The sequence below is a fragment of the Jaculus jaculus genome, chromosome 2, assembly GCF_020740685.1.
Source record: "Jaculus jaculus isolate mJacJac1 chromosome 2, mJacJac1.mat.Y.cur, whole genome shotgun sequence".
NCBI lineage: Eukaryota > Metazoa > Chordata > Mammalia > Rodentia > Dipodidae > Jaculus > Jaculus jaculus.
Window position 1 is genome coordinate 207,413,595 of NC_059103.1, and position 25,863 is coordinate 207,439,457.

Genomic DNA, 25,863 nt, shown 5'->3' on the forward strand with positions numbered 1-25,863 from the left:
AAGAACTTTTAAGTGATACAAATATACTACAGATTTGTCATCCATTTTCAATTATCCATTAACAACACCTAAACACAATCTTAACCAAAAGTGGCTGCAATGAATATTTGTGGTACAGGTCCTCTATAAGTGATCATAAACCACTTCTAGAAATACATGGCATTTCTTCTGTCATTGACTTGACTATGACTTCTAGGATAGAAGGAAAAAATAGCCATTTTTGTATTATGGGTATTTGGACATTTTTTTGCTACATAAGTGAAATTTAGAGAACAAAAAGATTCAGATGAGATGTTGTATCATCTGATGTATAATTTATATCACTAGAATAAATGCCAGCCAATGGGCATAGCTGGAGAGAACTAGTGGAACCATCTCCCAAGGGAAGAAACTGGTGCTTTCCTATTTATAAGTCTTTGAAATTGTACCCGGCCTTGTGAGATGAAAAGTCATCCCTAGAGGTACTCAGCAGAATCCAGATGCTCATGGCTAGAGATCTGGGGCAAATAAGGAAGGTTGAACAAAATGACTCCTTAACACCCTTTATTTGAATTTGAATATTATGAATATTTAATTTGAAACTTCTGACTGTGGGTCTCTTGAATTTATAAGTAATTGGTTAGATGTCCAACACTGGATTGTAAAAAGGAGAGAAGTTCAAGCAATGTTCTGCATCACAGAGAAACATGAGCTACTTTCTCAAGCCTCAGTGAATCTAGTGTTCTTTAGTGCACTTGTGTGGTTTCACAAGCCAAAAAGCTTGAAGGATGTCACCACTGCTTCTGCTCCTTGGCTCCATGGCCACGCATTGCATGTCCCCAACAATTGTGTCTACTGCATAACTTTCCAACCACACAGCCTGCTCTACTTCTTCTCTTATGAATTCCGTCAGCCTCCCATCGCCCGCTGTTGTCCCTTTTCAGGACACCATCGAGTGCTGTCACAGAGGGTTTCCCTGCATGATGCCTCAGGATCCTCTGGCAAATGTCAGTAGCTTGCAATTGCTCATATAGCAGAGACCAAATTTTCCCTGAGCCCCACTCCTTACATGTGCCCTCCCTCTGCCTCAGATAGTGCCATCCTTCATCATGTTTTCATTCCTCAAGGTGAAATATTTCTCTCAGCTCCTCAAAAGACCCAGGCCTGTAAGTATGCATACATGGAAGCTGTTGTGGGCAAAACTCTATAAGGATAAAATGACAACCAAGAGTGAGTACAAAGAAATGAGCAGCAAGAGATATGAGGGAAGGGTGAAAGGACACATGTGGCATGTAAACAAAAGGGGGTACTAGAGGCAAGGGGAAACAGGGGCAGAGTTTGGGGAGAGGAAGGGGATGAGAATCAACTAAAAACAAATTGTATTGAAACTGCCAGAATGAATGATACCTAACTCTCTATATGCCAGCAAAATATAATTTTAAAAATTCTAAAAAGAAAAAAAGATTAAAGACCCATACCTGTTCTATACCTAAGCTTTCTGGGTTTCTGTTCTTCCCTTGTCCAAGATAATCCTTCCACATCCTCTTCTGGAGGAAATTTTCTTAGGGAAGCCTTATATCACAACTTAATTACACTTTCAAATCCCCCTTGCTGTTCTCAGAACCCTCTCCTCCTCCCTCTTTCTTCATTCCCTCCTTTTTTTCTGTTTTTCTCTTTTCCTCTTATTTCACCTTTTCCTTCCTTCCCTCCCTCCTGATTATTAAGGCTGGCTTTCCCATCAAACAATATGCACATTGAAGACAGAAAGTGTGTCAGATTTTGTTGCTCACCTCAACATTCATAGCACCTCACGTTTGATAACAGTAAATGAATAGGAGTACTCAGGCTAAGGTCCTCCATGTACCTCAGGCTAGTATTGAACTCATTCTCTTTCTGCTGGAATTACAAGTGTAGGCCACCAGGGTAGGCTGGCAAAAACTGTAATGTAAAGAAAGGAGATAACCCTGAGTCAAATCAGGGTTCAAGTATTGATTGTACCAAGTTTCTGGATGCTTCTGTCTGGCTCAAATCCTGAACAAGGTTAAAATTGCACATAAAATGTTTTCCAGTACCAACAGCTTAATAGGAATTGTACCAAGAGAAAATGACCTAATGAATCTGTCAAATTGTAAGTCCAAGGAACCCACACAAAATCATTGTGCCAAGGTGATACACTTCTTTTAATAGATCATGTCCTGGTAAAAATACTTGTGGTTTCTACATCTTTAAATAGTCGGAATCATTAAAGAGACAAGTATCCTTTTTATTAAGCATAATTGCTCTTGTCTTATTGCTTATATTTTATGCTAGTTCTCAATAAGGCTGACTTATCAAATGAGATCATGGAATCTATTGATGTTGTAAAGGTGAAATTAGTGCCAACATTGGACTATGAACAGTCCAATGGATAGAAAGCTATATAGATCATAGATAGATAGTGTTGTAGTCAGGTTCACATTGCTGGTAGAAATCACCCAGCCAAGAGTAGCTTTGGGGGGAAAAGTGGGGTTTATTTTGGCTTACAGACTCAAGGGGAAGCTCCTTGATGGCAGGGGAAAATGATGGCACGAGCAGAGGTTGCATATCAGTGCCTTTCCAACATGAGGTGGACAACAGGAACAGGAAAGCACGTGAAACACTAGCAAGGGGAAACTGGATATAACACCCATAAGCCCACCTTCAATATGCCTCCAAGAGGCATTAATTCCCACATGTCCATCAGCTGGGAACCTAGCATTAAGAACAGCTAGGTTTATGGGGTCTCCTGAATAAGAACACCAGAGATAGATAGATAGATAGATAGATAGATAGATAGATAGATAGATAGATAGATAAAAAATAAATAGATAGACTCCATAGATGCTGTTGTGAAGTGTTTTTTATTCATTTACTTGCCCTCTAAATTTTGGAAATAGGACTAAAAATACTAATGAATTCAACAATGAAGTAGTGTATGGATTGATGTACTTACTGTTTAAATTTTCTATAAAATATTTATCCTGATTTGGCTAGAATGCTCCAATGAAGAGAGTCGACTCTACCCAAGTTCATGCAATGACTATATTTTCAGAAAACAAGGTGTATTGTTGACCTAATATAGAAAGCTGCTATAGGGCTGGAGAGATGGCTTAGCGGTTAAGCGCTTGCCTGTGAAGCCTAAGGACCCCGGTTCAAGGCTCGGTTCCCCAGGTCCCACGTTAGCCAGATGCACAAGGGGGCGCATGCATCTGGAGTTCGTTTGCAGAGGCTGGAAGCCCTGGCACGCCCATTCTCTCTCGCTCCCTCTACCTGTCTTTCTCTCTGTGTCTGTCACTCTCAAATAAATAAATAAAAAATTAAAAAAAAAAGAAAGCTGCTATATGTGTACCCTACAAAAATCCCAGTGCCACCTAACACAGGGAAGACCTTGTTTTATTAATATCAATACTTGATCATTTTCATAACACTATATCCTCTGTCTAATTTATTTTCATCTCATCTTGTGTACAAGAGTCCCTGACATTTCTGCATTTCTGGAGTCAGAAATGACAGGTGGCAGGTGAACTGGATATTCAAGGGTAAGATTTAGAGATACTAATAAACATGTATGGCTACAAAGTTAGACCTCCACTACTAGAAAAACCAGATTTTCATAGTACCACCCCTTACTACATTTTATTCTTCAGTAAATTCACATGCCTATGTTCCCTCCCAATTAAAAGAAGATGTTCTGAAGCCAGTTTGCTTGGGTTTGGTGCCCAATACCAACTGCCACTAGTTGCATGACCTAGCAGGTTATCTGGCCTCCATAAATCTCAGTCCCTTCATCTGTAAGATGGGACTATTATATTATGTATTTTATACAGGAGTGCAGGTATAAGCATAATGGATACAGATAAAGCCCCAGAGCAGCTCCCAATGCATGATGTTACTTCTCACTGTGCATCTTGCAGAGGAAGCTTGGCATGATGTGCCTCATCTCCAGTTATGAGAAGAATGCCTACCACTTTACAGATGCTCCAGGGACCTTTTCACTGAATGACTAAGCAGAACCACTGTGGAAATCAAGGTGGCTTCCAATAAAATGTTAGCCTTAGACTCTGGCCAAAGCACTAGCAAAAAAAAACAAAGAAAGAACATATATATGTATTTGATAATTTTGACTCATATGTCCAAATCACTAAACTGAAAGCTAAATTTTTTAATACAAACATGGAGTGTTTTACTAAAATGATTTTAAAATAAGAGTTGTTTCTCTTATGTTCTTTTTAACCTTTAAAAATATTAATAGCTAAAGGACACAGTACTGGAACTGCATTGAGTCACTATTTGATTAAATATTGAAGTAGAACATGTCTTTCAAAGTCTACCCCCCCAAATCAACATTACTTGAAATGACCCACTCATTCTGAGCACTCATATACAAAAAATATATATACAATTAATATTTGAAAGTTGTCAGATATCTCATGTACCAGATGGTAGAGTAACTTGGTGATAGAGAGAGAATTACTAGCCCTGCCACTCATTAGATAAGAAAACAAAGCCCTGGAAGTTTTCTTAACACCCAGTCATGGGGTACGGGCTGCTAATTCGCGTTTTTCTTTTCTGTCATGGAAGATTCCTTGCCTGCTATTTATATAAAGACTGCAGGACAACAGGAATTGACTGTTAGGCTGTGCCCAGAAAACCACACAGCCATTAACGGGTGACTGCTCCCCCCCTGCCCACCCCTGGCTCTCCAGTACATGACTGGACACAGCCCTCTCTGGTATTGTTTCTGCAGATCCTAGCAAACAGGGCTTCTTGATATCAACTTGCTTGGATCTAGAATCACCTAGATGTAAATCTCTGGGCATGTCTCTGAGAGAGTTCCAAGATTAGATTAACTGAGCTGGGAAGTCCTGCCCTGACTGTAGACCTACCCCGTGTAGGTGGCACCATTCCTTGGGCTCGGGTCCTGAATCAAATAAAAAAAGAAGGAAACAAGCTGACCATTTGCATTCTCTACTTCCAGACTGCCGATGCAGTATAACCAGCTCCGCCGCCTGTCTTCCCCTCCACGATGGACTGTATCTCGTCCAATTCTAAGCTGAAATAAACCCTACCACCCTTCACTTGCTTCTTGTAAGATATTTTGTAACAGAAACAAGAAAAGCAACTAATATAGGAGGAATGTAAAATTCCACATAAGCCTTTTCCAATCAAAGAGGATTCCAGGCTGGAGGGATGGCTTAGTGGCTTAAGGCATTTGCCTGCAAAGCCAAAGGACCCAGGTTCGATTCCTCATGACCCATGTTACCCAAATGAACAAGGGGGCACACATGTCTGGAGTTCGTTTGCAGTGGCTGAAGGCCCTGGCATGTCCATTCTCTTTCTCTCTCTCCTGCTTTCTCATCAAACAAGTAAATAAATAAAAATAAAATATTTTTTTAAAGGAGAAGTCCTTTCTCCAATATCATGAGTGGAACAGGAGGGCCAGTCTCCTGGCCAAGGAAGCTTCTTTGAGGAGTTCTGAAAAAATAGCCTACCTGCTATTTTGTGCCCTGTCAGTGCCAACACATGGACCAATGGATTTTTCAGTGATAATTCTTTCACCGAATGAAGTTAGGACCCTCTACTTCTAAAAGTACCTTGACTCCACATTTCTTACTGGTTTAAATGAATGTACCTAAAGTGGTCCCCAAGACCTCTGTCTGTCGCTACACCTTCTTCTGTCCTTTCTCCTGCCACTGTCTCTGTTAGCACTCTGCTTCAGCCTCACCTCCTTGCCTGATATGCCTTCAACATGCCACGGCGGCTTCGCGCTGACTGAATGTTCCATCTTCCTGAACTTCCCTCAGGCTTCAATTTGAGCATCCCCCTCTTGAAGGGCATTCTCCCAGGCATGAAGGCTCAAGGATTAGCCTGCTTCTCCCTCAGCACTGTGTGTGTGTTGATAATGCTCATTTACCTTTCCCTCTGAAAGGTGTACCAGCTTGCATGATAAGTGCCATTGTCACCATTCTTCTGATGTCCAAAAGAATTAATTATGACACAATCCCACCCTAAATGAATGGAGAGAAGGGTATTACCATTGATACCAGCCCCTAATGGGCATTGAATGCTGATTACCTGGCAGGGCTCTTGGTAATTACCTCACTTCATCACAACAACTTGTGAAGTAGGGAGCAGTAGTATTCTCCATTAACACAGGACAAGCCCGAGGCTCAGAGAGGTTAAGTAGATAGATACCCTGTCTTCCACCACACAGGAAAAAGCAAAGCTGTGGACCAAATCCCACAAACAGACTTTGTAAGCCATTAGGTTCTAGAAGCAGACACAGTGATGGGGCTTTTCCACACATGAACTTGTTTCATACTGTAGTAATCCTGGAAGTGAGCTATTAATTATCTCGCTTTGAAAATGGCAAAATAAGCATAGTCATGTTAAGTGGAAGAATTAGGATTCTTGTATCGAATAAACATATTTTCTTAAATGTTGACAGGATGAGTCACTGTGGACTGAAGACATTTTATGTTCTAGTTTCCATTTTATTTTTACTGCTGGATACATCACAGAGTGTAGAGCTGCACATTATAGAGCAAAACATATTACACTTATTTTTAAGTACTGTTGCAGTCATGTTCTCATTGCTGGTAGAAATCACCCATCCAAGAGCAGATTATGGGGAAAAGAGGTTCATTTTGGTTTACAGTCTCGAGGGGGAAGCTCCACGATTACAGGGAAAATGATGGCATGAGCAGAGGGTGGACATCACCCACTGGCCAACATAAGGTGGACCATAGCAACAGGAGAGTGTGCCAAACACTGGCAAGGGGAAACTGGCTTTAACACCCATAACCCCACCCCCAACAGTACACTGCCTCCGGGGGAGGTGTTAATTCCCAAATCTCTGTCAGCTGGGAACCTAGCATTCAGAACACCTAAGTTTATGGGGGACACCTGACTCAAACCACCACATTCTGCCACTGGCCCCTATAAACTGATAGTAATATGTGATATAAAATGCAATACCTTCATCTAACTTTGAAAGTCCCCATAGTTTTTATCAGTTACAATGATATTCAAACATCCCCCTAGTCTGAGATCTTATAACTGAACGGTAATACCAAAAAATCCCCCCTAAAACCATAATGGCACAGAATAAACATTGACACTGCAAAAGATGGCATTGGGCATAGAAAAGAAATATTCAGCCAATACAAAATTTAAAACAACCAGGGCAAACATCAAACTCTGTAACTTCGAGTACCACTCTAGCCAGTGACAAATCTGCAAGTCTGATGACTCTGACCAGCAACAAGTCTTAGCATTCCAATTCCACCCTTCCAGCTAGGCTACTCACAGTCCTGAAAAACTTCACTGGGGCCAGCAGCTTTCCTCGGCAGCCATCTCATTGTCCCAGCATCTCCACTGGGCTTCCACTGTACTCCATGGTTCATCCTCACAGTTCCATGGGGTCTCCATGCAGGTAACCAACAAACCTGCTTCACACTGCCCATGGCCATTTCCAAAACATAAGACTGTGTTGCAAACTCAATGGCCCTCTCTTTCCAACATGTTTTATACTCCACAATACCAGGTAGGGTGCCAATTTGTTAATCCCGGGGTAAACAAAGTAGACTATGAAAAACAGGACACTTCTTGAGTACTCAGACCCCTTCAAAAGAGTCTATATTCTTCTTGTTGCCCCAGTGCAGGTCAGCTAGCCCAGTTTCAAAGGTTGTAATCTCTCAATTGCAGCTGAATGAGCAACCAAAGAAGGAAAAGATTTTTCTTTCTGTGCAATATCCTTCTGTTCACACCAGTTCATTTAAATGCAAAACAAACCTGCAGAACTTCTCAGGACACTTGCAAAACAGCAAGCTTCCCACACAAACTACTAGCCCAGTCCAAGCAAAACTCTTTCTCACCCTCATAAGCCAAACCTCATAGTCTATAGTTCTTACTGCATTCAGGCCTTTCAACTCTGACCAGAAGAGTCCATCAAGCTGTACTTACAGCACTGCAAGGCATCTCTTAAACCAAAGTCTAAAATTTTTCCACAGTTCTCTTGAAAATCAGTTCCAAAAGGCCAGAGCCACACAGGTATCTAGCAGCAACCCCACTCTCACTGCTGCAGTCAAGTTCACGTTGCTGGTAGAAATTAACCAAACAAGAGTAAGTTGTGGGAAAAAGAGGTTTGTTTTGGCTTACAGGCTCAAGGGGAAGCTCCACGATGGCAGGGGAAAACGATGGCACGAGCAGAGGGTGGACATCACCTCCTGGCCCACATAAGTGGGCAGTAGCAACAGGAGAGTGTGCCAAACCTTGGCATGGGGAAACTGGCTAAAACACCCACCCCCAAACAACACACTCCCTCCAGGAGGCATTAATTCCTAAATCTCTATCAGGTGAGAACCTAGCATTCAGATTTAGATTTCCAAATTGTCAAAATTTGGTAAGGCAAAAATTCCCATGAATTTCATTGAGCATATTGGTCTGTCTTAATCCAAGTGGCTAGAAAACAGGTTTCACCTTCTGAGAAAGAGTAAGGTCCAGCCTGACACCTGAATCAAACCACCAAAGTACTATGCTCTTACATTTTAGAATAACATTTTATGTGATTTGAATATCAAACTTGAGAAGAGAAATGTGCTTTAAACACTTGTTGGTAAAATGGCTAACAACCTTTTTATAAAGCATAACTAAATAATTTAAAGCTTGCTAATGTTTACTACCTGACACAGATGTTAGCCAGTGTTAACATTTAGCTTGCCCATCATTTTTAAAACACTGTACTCTCACTACTTATCAGAGAAAGAAGCAGGAGTGTTGGGAAATGTTAGACCCCACCCATCCAGTAAACGTGGTTGAGAAACTTTGGAAAGTTATTCCACTTGAAGTCACCTTTATGAAAAGACAACTTGGTTTAGACGTAGCAAACTAATTTCTGGTGTCTATTAGTCTCATACATTACTGGGTAACAGTAGGTTCACCTCTTCAGTAAAATAAAACAGGAGACGCTTGGATCTCCTTGCCACCTTTGGTAAGTGGGGAGATACTTTACTGAGGCTGAATGAGAGGAGCATTTTAAGAAGAAACAAGGGCTGGAGAGACGGCTTAGCGGTTAAGTGCTTGCATGTGAAGCCTAAGGACCCCAGTTCAAGGCTCAGTTCCCCAGGTCCCACATTAGCCAGATGCACAAGGGGGTGCACACATCTGGAGTTGATTTGCAGTGGCTGGAGGCCCTGGCGCGCCCATTCTCTCTCTCTCTCTCTCTATGTGCCTCTTTCTCTCTGTCGCTCTCAAATAAATAAAAAAGTAAAATTTTTTTTTAAAAAAGAAGAAATAAGCCCTGTATAAATTGTTATTTTAAACACAGTAATTCATGATAAATCAAAATGTTTCTTCAAATCCTATTACTCAATAAAAATTACCATAGTAACCATCACATTACACCACACATCCCCATGCTCACACCAAAAACTGCCTTGGAAGCCACAGCCACCACCTTTGTGACATCGTGACATGGCCATCTGCTCTACAGAGAGGGCCAAGCAAGTAAGGAAGTGGAAGAGGAGGATATGAGGAAGGTTGGCAAAGAAAAGTTTGTTCAAATCACTGAAGGTAGGTCTTCCAGCATATGTATTGATATAAAAATCATTTTCTGTGCTGGTCTTTTGTGGTTTTTAACATAATCTTGAGGTGACTTAACCTAAAATCTCCAGGCCATTATAATGCGTCGTCACACTGAGGGTACTTCTTTCATTTACCCTTCCCTCGTTCAACCTCACTGTAGAATCACCTCTGTGCTTGCCACTGCCCAGAATGACTGCTGCATGGCTCTTTGATTCTTTTCCTGCTTCAAGTCTCAGATAACTATTTCAACTCCAGAAAGGATTCCCCTGGATATGGAACCCAAAGTCTCACTGGAAAGGGTCTCTAGCTGTCTCACTGGAGTCTAACCATTGGAATCTAAGTGCCTCAGTCCTACTTATAAACCAATAAATGTTTTTAAATGAATTAAAAATGGAGAAAACTGGCTATAAAACAATCACTATCAACATCCATATAAGGATTTGAATGATACAACTAAAGTTGTTGATCAAATCATTCCTTCAACAAACCCTGGAAACTGAGTAAGTTAGCAACAGTAAGAATCATCTGCCCCTTGTACCAGGCTAGATCTAATAAGAATCAGAAGATTCTCTGAAGAAGGAGATACATGTTTTAGGAATTTATCAGTGAACCTATTGAGACTAGTACCCTCAGAAGGCAAGAATGAGAAACAGAAATAGACAAATTGGCACATTCAGTTAAATTGTGACCTTAACAGACCTGAATTCTAAGGGTAATTTTGAAGCTGATGTGATTTTTCTGTGATATTCTGAGTTTAAGTTATAAGGTAGAGCATGAATTTGAATGAGAATGCCCTCATCTGTGAGGTAATTGGAAAGAGGTTGATGGCTGAGGACTGCCTACCAGAAGTCATCCTGGGAGCCCATGTCCTTTGTTCCTGAGGAGACAGCTGATGAGGCACCTCAGGACCCGTCACAGTCTACCAAAGTAGGGTTCCCGTCCTCCTCTGAGATCTGCCGCTCTGTGATTCCAGTAGACCACTCTTCTCCGAGGAAGTTTACAGAGGAAGATGAGTGGGACCAATTGCAGTCCTCACAGCTGCTTCTTGGGGCCCCTAAAGGATATCCCTCCTATACTCTTGGCCATACGCTCCCTTTACTCCCAGCAAGTACCTCTGATTGCTTTTGGAAGCTTACCTGCGTGACTTAGATTCTGAGCCCTGAGGTATAATGTTTCTGGTCACTGTGCCTCTCTCATGGCTGGACCTTACTCTTTCTCAGAAGGTGAAACTTGTTTTCTAGCCACTTGGATTAAGACAGACCAATATGCTCAATGAAATTCATGGGAATTTTTGCCTTACCAAATTTTGACAATTTGGAAATCTAAAGTTACAGAAACTCAAGAGTTTCAAGATCTCCCGGGGGATCAGTTAGTGGGGGTGATGGTAACTGAGGTTCTTCCTGTTTCTACCCCTGGCTTCCCAGACTCAGGGATTCAACCTACTGGGAGAACACAGCACCATGTGGAGTCCTTTGATTTACAGTATCCACTGTGTTTGGAGGGCTATCCCATCCTCAGAGTGTATTGACCACAAGGTGGCATTTTCCTGTACCTTCACAGAGTGTTTCCACATTCTACCCAGGCTTCAGTATCTGGGTGGAGAAAGTGATGAACAGGTAGATCCTCTAGCCTCATGTTATTCCTTCACCTTCTTCTGTACCAGAAGTCTTTGGAGCTGGCACAACAGAGCTAAATATAACTATAATATTCTCCCAAACAAGACTCTCCTAGACATCTGTCCCCAAAGTTATGATAAGACTCCATGGGATTAGGGAGATTGTGCCATTGGTAAACTGGTTTCTCTATAAGTGAATGGATCTCAGTTCATAACACTAGAATTGTGTGAAAAGCCAGGCATGGCCTGTAGTGCCAGTGCTGGTGAAAGTGAGACACATGAATTTCTGAACCTCATTGGTCTAGTTGTCTAGCCAGATTGGTGAGATCCTGGCTCACTGAGAGGTTCTGTTTTATAAACTAAGGTGAAAAGCAATTGAGGAAAATACCAAGCCTCAACTTCTGGTCTACACACACACACACACCACAAATACAACACCCGAGACCCACACTGTCATGTTCTTGTTTAGATATTTAAAACTAGCCTTAGGAAAACTTTTTTCAATGGTACTAAGGAATATCTCCAGCTACCCTGACCCTGTGTGTCAGGAGCCAAGAATGCAGTAAATCCAGCAGTTTGCATCCATGACTTGCCCATGACCCAGTCAGAATCCATCCTACAGAGGAACCATCCACTCGAGTCTCATCAGTTCTTGCTCACTCCTGCCCCATACATAAAGCACTTTAGATGCAATGCCTGGCAGGTCCTAGATAAAGAGAGAAGAGAACTGAATCAGTGTCCACTCTGGTCTTCAACACATATCTGATTTGCCTGACTGCAGATATTTACAGGCTTCATTTTCAAAGCAGGGCTGAAAATGTCCCTGCTTCCACAGGACAAGTGTTCACAGAAAAGGCTTCTGGTTCTTTTCTGACAGCCAGGGATACACAGGTCATCCATTCAGCATTTCATCCAATAAACAACTAGTATGCACCTCCTATGGCTAAGTACATCTATCAACGCTCAGAGGCACAGAAGGTGCCACATTCCCTGTCACATGAGTCATAATAGGACTTTGACACACATTCTGTTTTGCTACTGGACTGAAACCTACCCTACCTTGGGAATCTCTGCTTAACTGGGGTTAGGTTTTTAAAGCTAACACCTGAGTGAGAAATGGTACTTTTAAGCAAAATCTCCTAACTGTCCACAGAATTCAGTAGATGAATGTATCACACCTCAACAACTCGAACACACTGATGTTTGCCCTCATTATGACTGAGCTTCCAAGAAAGCAGTTTATTTATGTTTAGGGACCATAATGTATGCAAAAGATGAAGTTTTAAACCTAAGTCCACTGGCATGAATATTTAGGGAAGTCTCAGACTTGAAATGGACTGTGGATCTTTATCTTCTCATACTCTGTTGAAGACTGTAGTCAACACTGCACAAATGTGTAGGGTGCTTTATCGAACCCTCCCCTCTCTCTTTCATTTCCTGCTTCTCAGTCCCGATGTTGTAATTAAAATGTACATAAAGTAAGTGCACACATATGTGAAAATTCCACTCTGTAATTTGCTACCATAAGGGATTTAAATTCAAACACAGAACCTTTTCTGCATACCCAATGTGGATATGATAGAACATGTATGGACCTCACTCGTGCTATTACTTGTGTAGCAGACAGCTTTGGGTTCACTGAGATGAACTTCCAAACCAGGCACACTTATGGAGGAAAGGGTACTTGTTGACATTTACAGATCCAGGAGACTTCCATAATGGCAGAAGAAGCTGGCCTGCTTTCACAGGTCCAGACAGCGGGAGAGAGAGAGAGAGAGAGAGAGAGAGAGAGAGAGAGAGAGAGAGAGGGAGAGAAAGAGAGAGAGAGAGAGAGAGAGACTCCAAGCCCAAAAGCTACACAGTACACTTCAGGAATTCCAGGCAGAACTAGGCACTTTGCATATCTTTAGATTGGAATTCCACACCCACCACCACACCTTAAGATCTGCCCAGTGACACCTTCTCCATCCAGATGGCTATAGATGCAAACTGCAGACTAATAAAACACTGAATATATTGAGGGGTCATCTATGCAAACTACCACACCTTGCAAAGTAACAGTTAACTTTTGTTACCTGAGCAGAAAATAGTAACTCCCTCTAAAACTAAATCCATTCTTTTTGATGTTAATAAGTGTTGCTTTATTGCTTGTTTAAGGATGCATTTTTGAGCCCTAAAATAATGAGGTCCAGATATGCTACAGTCACATAGGATGAATTTTAGAAACGTTGTTCTCTCTGGTTAGATATAATTCTGGTACACGTTAAGGAAGTTATTTTATTTTTTTAATTTTTTTTAGCCATAAGCATGGTGAGGCAATACACTGGGAAAGAGCTTTAATGAGATGATGAGATGGTATGTAGAGCACTTGAAGGTAGTCAGCACCTCTCCTGGTCCTTTCTCTGCTGTCAACTCCATAGCTAGCCTCTCTAAACTTAACATCTTATTTTCCAAGAATACTGGAATTTCAGAGACCCAAATTATCTCTATTTGCATGTCTTTCTACATACCGCTCTTCCAAAACTCCTCTCCTCCATTTCTGCTTGCCCAAATCTATTTATTATTCCATCTTTGGCAGAAATTTCCTCTCTTCCAGAGAGCCTTCCGTTACCCTCCTATCCTCTTTAGGCTACCATTTTACACAATCTTTTAGAACAGTGTGGTTAATGCATTCAGAAGTAGTCCCTTAAGCCTGACCAGATGGCTTCCATGTATGTCCCCTTCCACTTTTAGAGGAGCAACCTAAAGCAGAAGACTGAGCAGTTTTTTGCCTTAGTTTCGTGACATATAAAGGGGATTAGGATGACCAAACTGAAATGCCTCAGGCCCTACCAGAATTCTTAATAATGATCTTTTTCATTATCAAAACGATTCTTTTACTGAACAAGTTCAATGGTGACACATAAAAGTAACAATCCTTATTCCACTGGCTTCCTTGTTTAAGTAAATGAGGACATATAGACTCAGTGGTTGTAGCAGTGGCTGGGACACAGCAGATGCTCAGACGCGTTAACTGTTCACACACCCTAGATGGATGTCCTCAGTGGTGGGTCTTTGCCCTAACACTCATCTTCCTGCTAGATGAGTGTAGGTCTCATTGCCTGTTTCTCACCAAAGTTGAATTGCTTGCCAGTGGGTATATTATTTTTTCTGATGATGCTTGTACCTCCAGTATGCCTGTAGCTCCAGAGAGAGATTTAAAGTCATATTTACACAGAGAAAACAAATCTATATAGAAAGGGCTAGAAATTGGAAACATTTGAAGGACAATTGTGGTACTTTGTTCACAAAGCAAGTCTTGTAGAGTGAGCTGCATGCCTACCATTGGCCTGATGAGATACTGAACATTTACTGTGCACTGGCAACTGTGAAGCTCTGAGTGATCATTTCTCTCTTGATCTATGAACCATTGACATTTGAGCCTATAAGTCTGTTAGAGGAGGAAGGGCTGGCTCTTTATGCCACTTTATGCCATAGCCATATCTTCCCACCCTTGAAATGTAAATTAAGAATGTCTCCAGGTATGGCCAGCCAGGGCATCCTGGTGGGAAAAACAGCTCCTACTGAAAGGCACTATAGTAATGCGGATTCTTAATCCTAGTGAAGGTAGCATGCCTGGAACTTGTGCGATTGTATGAGAAAAACCGCGAGCGCAATCTTGACATTTTTATAGAGCCCTCTGAATCATTGCAGAGCCATTCATATTCCTTGTATCAATTCAGTAACAAGGGTTCTTTTTCACATGATATATCGGTTGCATTCTCATTGCCGTGACCAAGTACCTGACAAGAAACAATGTAAGAGCCAGGCGGGGTGGCGCGCACCTTTAATCGCAGTACTCGGGAGGCAGAGGTAGGAAAGTTTGAGGCCAACCTGAGACTGCATAGTGAATTACAGGTCAGCCTGAGCTATAAAGAGGCCCTACCTCGGAAAACAACAACAACAACTTAGGGAAATAGAGTTTATTTCAACTTATAGTTTGGGGGTTACAGTCTAGCAGGGCAGAAAGAGCCTGAGGCAGCTGGTCACACTGCATCCAGTCAGGAAGTGGAGAGTGATGAGGCTGCATCTCACCAGATTTTCTCTTTTTATTTTGTTCAGGACTCCCAGCCCATAGGATGATGCCATCCATAGTTGGCATAAGTCCTCCCAATTCAATTAACCTATTCTAGAATGTCCTTCACAGACATTCCCAGAGATTTGTTTCCATGGTAATTATAAATCCTGTCCCAGTTGACAACCAGAGATTAACCAGCACAGCTGATAAAGCTTAATCAACTCATGAAAAGTTGATGAAATATTTCATATGTTTTCTGTTTGTACATTCACTATTATGAGTGGACCTTTTCACTTTAGGGTTTGTCAATGATAACCCCCCCTTTTTTTTTGGTTTAATGCACAGAACATCATGTAATTACATACTGTAAACAATAATGGGATAAGCTTCAAAAGTCAGCATCATCAAAAATTAAAATGCTGGATTTGAGGAAAATATACCATGGAAAAGCTGTCATCTGGCTTTGGCACCCAACTGCCCTTTTCTAGAGAAATCTTTTGAAAACCATCAGTTGTTAAATTTCACTATTTGACATCTAAACAAGACTGAAAAGTGAACTAATTATTGTTTATTTTTCCTGAATTTGCTTGCCTGTTTTTCAACGTTGGTCACCACTGTTGGTGATGCAGAAAATTATTCCTCCATTACAAAGAGTTGTGATGACGTGAAACTGTAAAAGTTTCAAAGATTTTTTTTTTTTTTTACTCAATATACAAATGAAATAATGTAGGAGCCATATTTATGAGAACTCTTTGGTTTCTGACTTCTTCCTTAATAGAAGCAAATTATAGGAAAGAAAACACTTATACTTGCCAGAGTAAATGAACTTGAAAAAGCCCTACTGCCTAAGGAAATCAGTCTCTTGATAAAGCATCCGATTTTCCTTCACGAAATACCCTTTCTTACAGCTATAAGCATGCAGAGGTCACTCATGCCTCCTCAGTGAGACTCCTGCCAAATCTCCCAGCTGCTCTTGCAGACAACTGCAGAGTGTCCTGTCAACAAACATTTACTGAATGACTGCTGCATGTCAAGTCAGAGACCCGGGATTGGAAGGCAGCAGACACTGCCCTCAGGACCACACAGATGAGGCCCAGGAACTGACAGGAGCTGCCGGGCATTGTGGTAAGAGTGAGCAGGCAGGAAATGTGAAGGAGGACATCCTGAGATAACACACTACAGGGGTGCAGTTTTTTTTTTTTAACAGTTTAATACTTACATAAAATGCACTTTGGTTCCTCCAATTTACCTCTTTCTTCCCTTTCCCCTTTCCACTAAACTCCTCCTCCTTCCCATCAGACTCCCTCCCTACTTCCATGATTTGTTTGGGGGATTTTATTTTTTGACCTACTTATTTACATTAGGGTCTTTTGCACAGTCATGGGTGGGAGGTTATTTACTGGAGAATGGGCAATCTTCCAGCAGTTATTCCCCTAGAGAACATGACTTCCCTTCTCCCTGCAATCATTAGTTGCCACTATATTTACTGTGTGAAGTTTGGGGTCCCATAGACCCCTCAGGGAGGGGTTTGAAAGAGGCTTCTTCTGAGGCTTGAATGCTGAGAAAAGGGAGGGGGGCGTTTGTGAGTGTACACATGCCAAGTGTGCATGAGTAAATTGGGTGTGGAGGGAATGAGACATTTTAGGTAAAGGGAGAAAAATGTGCAAAAACTTGGATATGAAGCAGTTTTGGGTCATAAATCATTCAGACTTCTAGCAAGAAACACCCATTCGAAGGAGTGAATGAAGTGGGCTTAAGACAAGGGTGAGACATGATTAAAGGCATGCAAGCCATGATAAGGCACCCACAGGTAATCCATAAATAAGCTGTTACCACCCCTAATTGTAGTATTGTAGAGGAGCACATGTATCATAAATGATCATCCTCCCTTTCCTGATTTTTCCCCTGTCCCCTGGTTCCTCCTTCCCGCCCTCCTCTCCTGGCTTCCCTGTCACCTCCTGCTTGCTGTAGAAAAGGAAAAGGCAGAACCCAAGTGGTAACTGAGGATCAGGAAACCTAACAGACACAGCCCAGAGGCATCAGTGTTTGTGAGCACAGGATGGGACACAGAAAGGAATTCCTTAGTAGCTGAATGAGAAGAACCACAAGCTGGTCCAGCTACCACTGAGTTACCTCTAGTAACTATATGCCAATGAGCACATGGGTGGGGGGGTAAGAGTCAGGAGAATGAATAGGGCAAGAAATGGAGAGATTGAGGCCCGTGGGCCCCTCCCTAGAGTCTGGATGCAGGGAGAGCCTGTGTAGCTTTGTCTGTGTCCTCACAGCATGGAACACTGCCTGGCACACTGATGAGGGGGTGGTAGTTTGAATGTGAAAGTGTAAATGTATGGCCTCCTAGACTCAGGTGCTTTATTAAAATTAAGCTTGCAACTTGTGTCTCCAGCTGCCCGGCCAGAGGCAGTGTCACTGAAGGATGGATCCTGGGGTCCAGCATTAAGGTGTCATTGGCAGTGAAGTTTGATTCCAGCCCAAAGTTGTGGAGAGAGCAGTTTGAACTCTGTCTGTTTGTGTCTGTGGTTGCCAGTTGTTGGTAAGGTCTGTCTGCTCGGATCTATGAAAGAAATCCAGCTATTGAAGGTGTTCTCCTGGATTCTGTAAACCAAAACTAAATACCTTCCTCCCATAAACTGTGTCTGGTTGGATGTTCATCTTACCCACATGGAAGTGAATACAAGATCCAACCAGCAAGCACTTACATAAAAACAAAGTGGACTCTGAGAATGAGAATGAAGACAAAACACCAACTCCTGAAATCTAAATTTCTAAACCACAGAATAGTCTTGGAAATGGAAAAGGAACAGCCAAGAACAGAAATTCCCCCATGAATGTCTGCACAACTTTGGCCTCCCTTATGAAAAAGCTGAAGCCTCACTTCCTTTCAACTTCTCTCACCAAGCTCCTGCATTCATTCAGTCAACAGGTTGTGCATTTAATCAATAAATATGTGTCTCAAAGCCTGCATCATTATTACCCAGCAAGTTTCAATTGGACATGGTCTGTGTTTATTTTGTTCATTTACAGATAACCCCAGTACACTATTAGCTCTATAGGAGTCACTCAATACGCAGATGTTGAGTAGGGAAGGAAAAAAAAAGAGAAGAAAATGTGCAAAGCCCTGTGAGTGCAGAGTCTATAACAGACTCAGGAAGAAAGAGCAGTTATAGAGGTCTATACAAATACTAAGAAATTAGGAAAGAAACAAGGGTTAGCCCACTGAACCTTGATCTCCATGACTTAAACAGACAGATGGAAGAGCTTCTTGGAGACAAAATGCCAGGAAAAGTGTGGATTCAACAAGACTATGGAGAAGGGAGTGAGTGTGAGGCTAGGAAAGGCAGAATGATAAAAGATGATGGTTTAGAAATGATAAGGAGCAAGGTTCCAGGCAGCCATCCTCCTGCTCTCGCTCCAAACACCCTACCTTTTATTTTTCTTTTATTGGACTTCTTTGCTATGGCTTTGCTTACCCATGTCTAAACTCTTCAAGGTGCAGCAGACCAGAAACATCATCTCTGACCTATTCAAGGGCCTCATTCTGCCAGACTGCCTCCTGATCCATGTATCAGAGGATTTCCATTTCTATTAGAGCATTCCCATCATAAAACTGATAAGAAAGATGCTTTTCCTGTGTTAAGAAATAAAATAAAAGGAAATTATTTTAAATAGAAATATTTCAAATCACTTATTCTATCCAAGCTCCTGCCCTGCCTCTTGGAAAGCTAGGTGTGATGGTGCATGCCTTTAATCCCAGCACTCAGGAGGCAGAGGTGGGAGGAATTCCAAGTCAGCCTGGGCCACAGTGAGACCCTACCTCAAAAAACAAAATCAAAAACAGAACAAGCAAGCGAACAAAAAACAATAGTCGCCAGGGTGTAGAATCAGTTTCTGCTTCTTTTACTCCTGTTAATCTGTGTCCTTATATCAAATAGATTCTGGAGGATTTCAATCCAGCTGAAGTGGCAATGACTATTTCTGGTAACAGTGGCATCTCTGAAGGTAATGGTCAGTCTTCCTTCCTTAAACTCAGCAGAGGTGAATGTGCTCACCAGCTGCCCTGTCTTCACTCACACTCTCTTTGTTGGACTCCTGGGGTGCCTCTGTTCCTCAGTTCCCTCCTACCTCACCAGAAGTACAAAACCAGGTTGGGAACCACAAAGCTTATGCTTCAGTAAATCCTCCACCCCCTTTTTATTTTCTCTTTACAAATGGATGGTGAAGAGGTCATTAAAGGATCCCTTTCTCTCCCTTCCTTTCTCTCACTTCCTGAGACATATGTGAATACATGTACCCCCCCCCACACACACACACAGACCTCAAGACTCCAGATAAATGGGGGTATTAAAAATACCTTTCTTCTTTCTCTGTTCTTATTCCAGAATGGAGGGCAGTATGGAGTCAGCAAGTTTGTTGCTGTTGCTGCTGTTCTCTTAAAGAGCCCACCAGCAAATAAGCAATTATTTTAGGCTTTGCCATAGTTAGTGCCCCCTTCCTTCAGCACTTCCACCTCCACATGTCCATGTCTTCTCTATGCTTCTTCTTCCTCCTCCAGTCTTTAAAAAAATGTGATTATTAACTTGACAGAAGGTCATGGCCTGATTGGTATCCTGTGCTTTGTAAACACTAGGGGTGAGTAAGGATAAAAACTCTCTTGTCAAGTTTGGATTAAAAACTTCAGTACTCCAGCAAAGCAGGACATATGATAATCCTGATGCCACTCTGTGACCTTGGACAATCATTTAACTTTTATGAGTCACTGCTTTCTGTCAGAAGAATTGATAAGATCAAGGTGGGTTGATCCATGATTGTACATTAGAATAGTGTATGGAAATGCCAGAACACTCTGTCTGGAACACCAGTGGGTGAGTGGTTTCCTTAAGCCCCTTGTGAAGAATTTGATGGGACTCTATTATCAGTAGAATCATTTCAGGCTGGGAACATTCAAAATAACTGTGTCTGCTGCTGGGCCACCTCCAGGAGCACAGACATTTATCACATGCCAACCTCTTAAGTGAATTTGCATTTCCACAGTTGATTTACAAAATGTGTACTCTGACCTATTATATTTATGTTTTAAAATATACTTTTTTATTTATTTGCAAGCAAAGGACAGAGAGAGAGAGAATGAGAATGCCAGGGCTTCCTGTCACTGCAAACAGATTCCAGATGCATGTGCCACTCTGTGCATATGGGTTTATATGGGTACTAGGGAGCCAAACCTGGGCCTTTAGGCTTTGCAAGAAAGCACCTGAACCACTGTGCTATCTCTTCAGTCCTTATATTTCCTATTGATGTAATATCATTTGCATGCATTCATGTGGGTGTGTTATATTACAGTGTGGTGTATGGTGTATGCATGTGTGTGCAGACATGTATCCCCTGTGCATGCTAGAGGCCAAAGGAGAATACTGAGTGTCCTCCACATGTTTCTTGAAACAAGTCTCTCACTGAACTGGAGCTGCCTTTTTTGGTCAGACTGGCTGACCAACAATTCTCCAGTCTCTGCTCCCCATGGAACTGGCATTACTGGCACATGTGGCCATAACCAGCTGTTCATGTAGCCCACATGCTTGCATGGCAAGCAGATTTACCCACTGAGCCGTCTCTTCAACCCCTTGTTATTTTTTAATCCCAAATTTATTTTTACTTCATAAAATTTTTAAAAGTTTAATCTATCCTTTTACTTCTTCTCTACTCCTGAATTCCTATTTTGAAACTTTAACATTTTTATTTGTTCCTTTATCTTAGTTTTTAAAAATACATGTTGAGAAGGTCTTGTATCCCCACTCTCTCTTCCTTTTTATTCTATTTTTGAATTCTATTTTGTTTTTACTATCTTTGGGGAAAAAAAACCTGCATCTTCCCTCTTTCAGCTTGTCATTTCCGCAGGCTATAAATCTTTGAAGTTGAGGGCTCCTGTGGGTTGTTCACAATTCCCTGTCATTTGTGTGTCACATCTCTGCCAGTCCACCGTCTTCATCTTTTGTAATTTTCTAGATTTTCCACTTAAATTTACTACTTTATTGTTCTGTCACTTTCAAATTCCATTATGTGCTATTCATAAGCCCTTTTCCAATTCAGTATGCACTGTTTATAAATGTCAGGCAGGAAGCATGGTCACATAGCTGACAGCTGCAGAGAGATCCCACAACCCTGGCAGGCAATGCCAACAGAGACCATTCATCGTCTCCTGAAATCTACATACTCCTGAAGATTCCTTCACCCACTCCCCATTCCTTTATTCAGGGAGTTCTTGAAGCAGTTAGCCTGGGTCAGATGTATTCCTCAGGCTACATCTCAAGTGACTCCAACACACAAGTCTGACCATGTCATTAACCTGCTCAAGTCTCTCAGTGGGTATCCATAGTGACATAAGAGATAAATGAAACAGTAATAATGGCCAGTGCATCTCATTGAGAAAATAAAAGTGAAAACCATCAAGTGATTATACTTTATTCTAGTGAGAAAAGCTATGATATAAAGAGAAAAGATAGCAAGTATTGGTACCAATATGGAGAAAAGAAAGTTCTTAGACACTGGTGATGGGAATGTAAATTAGTTCAGCTTCTATGGAAAATGGTATGGAAGCTTCTCAAAAAATAAGATAAAAACATAACTGTCTTGGAATTCAGCAATCCCATTAGTACATATGAAAAAGGGAATTTAAATCAGTATGTTGAAGAGATATACTGTACTTACATGTTGACCATACCACTCTTTATAATAATCAAAATCTAAGAGCAACCTATATGTCCATTAGTGAAAACAATACGAGCTGGGCTTGAGACATGCTGAATGGTTGGCGAGCTTGCTTGCAAAGCCTAACAACCTGGGTTTGGTTCCCCAGTGTCCACATAAAACCAAGTGCACAGAGTGTTGCATGCATCTGGAGCTCATTTGCAGTGGCTGGAGGCCTTAGTACACCTCTTCTTTCTGTCTACCTATCTGCTATCTATCTTTGCTTGTGAATAAATAAAGAGAAACAATGTGAGCTATTTGCACAATGTAAAACTACTTGGCCATACAAAGATGCAATGTGAATTAGCCTAGGGGATAATATGTGTAATAAGCTAGGCTCAGAAAGACAGTGATCACATATTCTCATTCATGTAGAACCCTGAACACGAAAGTTCAGAGTAGAAGAAGAGTGAGCAGAATCTGGGGCATAAGGAAAAGGAAAGATGGGGATACACAATGGGTGCAAACGACATAAGAGAAATACATTCTGGTGTCCTATTGCCCAGTAAGGAAGCTGTAGTTAAAATAAGGTACTATATAATTAAAAATACTAGAAAGGGTGATTTTAAGTATTCTTACCACAAAAAGTGATAAAATTGAATGTAATATGTATGCTAATTACCCTAAAATGATCATGCTGCTTTCAGAACAACAAATTTTATGTCATACATATTTGCAATTATTCTATATCAATCAAAAATATAAGTTATAGCAGCAATAAGAGTCAATGTATATTAAGCAATTATTATTTTATAGGCTTTTTTGCTAGTTGATTTTTAAATTTTTCATTATTTTTTTATGATCCAACAAAATTCCAAAAAATTTACAGACAAGAAAATCTGAGGTCCAGAAAAGTCAAACTATGCCAAGGTCATTTACATCACAAGTAAAGAGCAGTATAAGGAGTCTAAGTTCTTAAGCACTAGAATAACCTGCTAAGCTCTGTGTACTGGCATAGCAAAACCAACTATGTCATATCTGCTTCCTTCAGGACAGAAATGACTTGCCATGTGATCACCTGACAAATAATAGAGATGGGACTTAAGACTCACCCAATCTGGCTCCAGAGTTGGCTCCATAGTCCCAACCCAACTATTTTCCCTGCATATATAAACACTTCCTTGTAAATTAGCATAAATTCAGAAATCATTAATAATTTATAATGTCATGTTTCTTAGCCTGCAGAAAGAACATTTATAATGTGTCATTTAACCAGAAATAAAATGTATGAACATTAGATCAGGATGTGATGATTCACTTCATTAACCCCAGCACTCAGGAAAAGGATCACCATGAGTTCAAGGACAGCCTAGACTACAGAGTGAGTTCCAAGAAGAGAAAGAAAGAAAGAAACAAACAAACAAAGAGAAACAAAACTTGAAAAATATATCATGAACTATAGGAAAATAAATGACTTCTTATATTGAAACATTTCAGTTTCAAATGTTCCTCACAGGCCCATATGTGGGATGCTCAGTTCCCAGTTGATGTTGCAACCTGGAACTTTCTGCGGACATTTATTTTTTTTAGAGAAAGGATAACATGGCTTTGACAGCCGTGCCTGGTTCCCAGGCTCTTCCTCAGTACCATTTCCTAATTGCGATGAAGTGAACGGCCTCCCGAGCCCATACTACCATGATATCCTGCCTCACCATGCGCCCAGAATCAAAGGAGCCCAGAACTATGGACTGAAATCTCTGTGATCATGAGCCCAAAGAAATCTTCCTTCACTTTAAATTGTTTCTGACTGCTATTTGTTCACAGCAATGGTTAAAGTCACCAAGACATAGGGCATGGACTCTCAGCTTGGCATCTCCATTTCTTGGAGAGAACGATTCACTATCATTTTTCAGATAAGAAAGTTGAGGATCAAATAAACCAAAAGCCCAAGAATGTATACCGAGGCCTCTGGTCATAAGAAGTCTAGCACTGGCATGTTTGAGGACGCCATTTATTTTCTTAACATCCCCACAAGAGCTGAGGAAAGCATCACAATCTACAGCTTTCTCCTGTCCTCACCCCCATTCCTGGCTCATTCACACTCTCTTGTAGAACCCCCCTTCTGCCTAACATGAACTCACTAATGCTGATGTGATCATCACCATGCGGAAGTCAAATAGCAGGGAGACTAGCCATGGGCACTTTTCTCCATGACACATCTGAGAACCTGCAAAGAGCATAGGTTGGAGAACCCTGAACCTAATTCTGACTCTAGAATATCCCTAGCTGTTCAGCAAGTCTCCGCAGGGTCTCAGTTTGGCCACTGGCAGGTGGAGATCATTTGCTGCTCCTGAGAATGCCTTTCTGAGGAGAAGGGGTTAAGAATGAAGGCTCCTATCATAGATCTTTGTCTACCCTGAAATGCTTCAGAGATGTCTGAAACGAAATGAGTAACTAATTTCCAGGTGCATTCAAATACCCCTTTTATACACTCTGTGACTTAATTTTTAATTTCTTACAGTCATTTGGAAGTCAATATTTACTTCCTTCAGACTGTGGAGAAACACACACACACGTCCTGCCCATGGCTCCATCCCTCCTTCCTTCAGACTGTGCAGACAATGAGTTCATCCCTCTCAGGACTTCATTCCCTTACTGAGCTCAAGAACTGAGCCATGTGAATGGTCACCAAATCCTCTAGTGGCCTTTGATTATGTGAGTGCAACAGAGGTCTGCCTGGGTGGGTTATGGAGCACAACACTTCAGGCTCTTTCCCCAGTTATCAGGGTTCAAATCCCACTTCTATCACTTGCTTCAGACATTATCTTGAGCTAATGATTAAACCTTGAATTTCAATCCTACATCAACAAAGTCCTCCTATTTGTGATGACCATATTTTGGCTATTGGGGAAACTAAGTAAATTCAAACATGAAGGATGTGTTGAATGATTCCTGGCACATAATCGGTGCTCGATAAATGCTATCTACTAACCAGAGCCTCAAGATATTGTCCAGCCAGTTTCATTCACCTTTGACTCTGTGGCCTTTACCACCATCATTTACATGCACCTATAATGTGTATGGCAAGTTATTCATAATGTGGTGTCAAGTGACTTCAGTTTTCCTCAAGTATTATCTAGCACTTGGTTGTGAAATTGCTCCCTTGTATCTTGAGTGGACTCCATTTCCTCTGAATCTCCTTCAGGGATCCTTCAGGAAGCTTTTGCTCATATCTCTAAAATCAGAATCCTGCACATAAAGCATTTTTCTTCAACTGTGAGGCAGTTTCCTTAGGCAAGTTACTTTTTTGCACTAGTTTCTTCTCATATCAGATAAAATCCTTACTGAGATGAAAGGGCATATATGCAAAACAGTTATCAAACTGCACCGTACTTGCCACGAATGCAATTCAAGTTAGTTATGCTTGCTTTTATTTAGTCTTCCATTTTCACTTTGTGGACCCTCCAGATTTGTGATGGAACATTTATCCTAAAGATAAGCCAGTGTGAAAAATCCATAAACAAGAATACTGGGACATATCCAAATGCAAGTTGATCAATACCAGATTGGAACACATTATTCCTTTATTGCCTTTCTAAAGTTTTAAAAATAAAGATAACTCTGGGGACAGCAGTCACTTCTGTAAGTTAGTGACCAGGCCCTTCTCCATCACTGTTCATGCTCCTTATGCTGCTGCACTCTCTGTGGCTATCTCATGAAACACACCACTGCTATGTATGAAGTATTTCTTGGTTTAATTGCAGGTTGCCCATCCCTGCTCTCAGAATGACAAGAGTAAGACTTTATCCAAGCGAGGTCATGAGTGATAGAACTTGTTCCATAAATAATCTTAAGCAGTTACATAATAGAAACAGGAGGTTAGAAAAGTGTCTCAAATAAGTTTTCCCATATC

The 25,863-nt window shown here is 41.3% G+C and overlaps 1 protein-coding gene across 3 annotated transcripts in view; it reads left to right on the plus strand.

Moving 5' to 3' along the window:
• The window catches only part of Adcy8 (adenylate cyclase 8), a 229,597-nt gene that overhangs the window by 17,321 nt on the left and 186,413 nt on the right, over positions 1–25,863 (plus strand). The window lies entirely within an intron of this gene.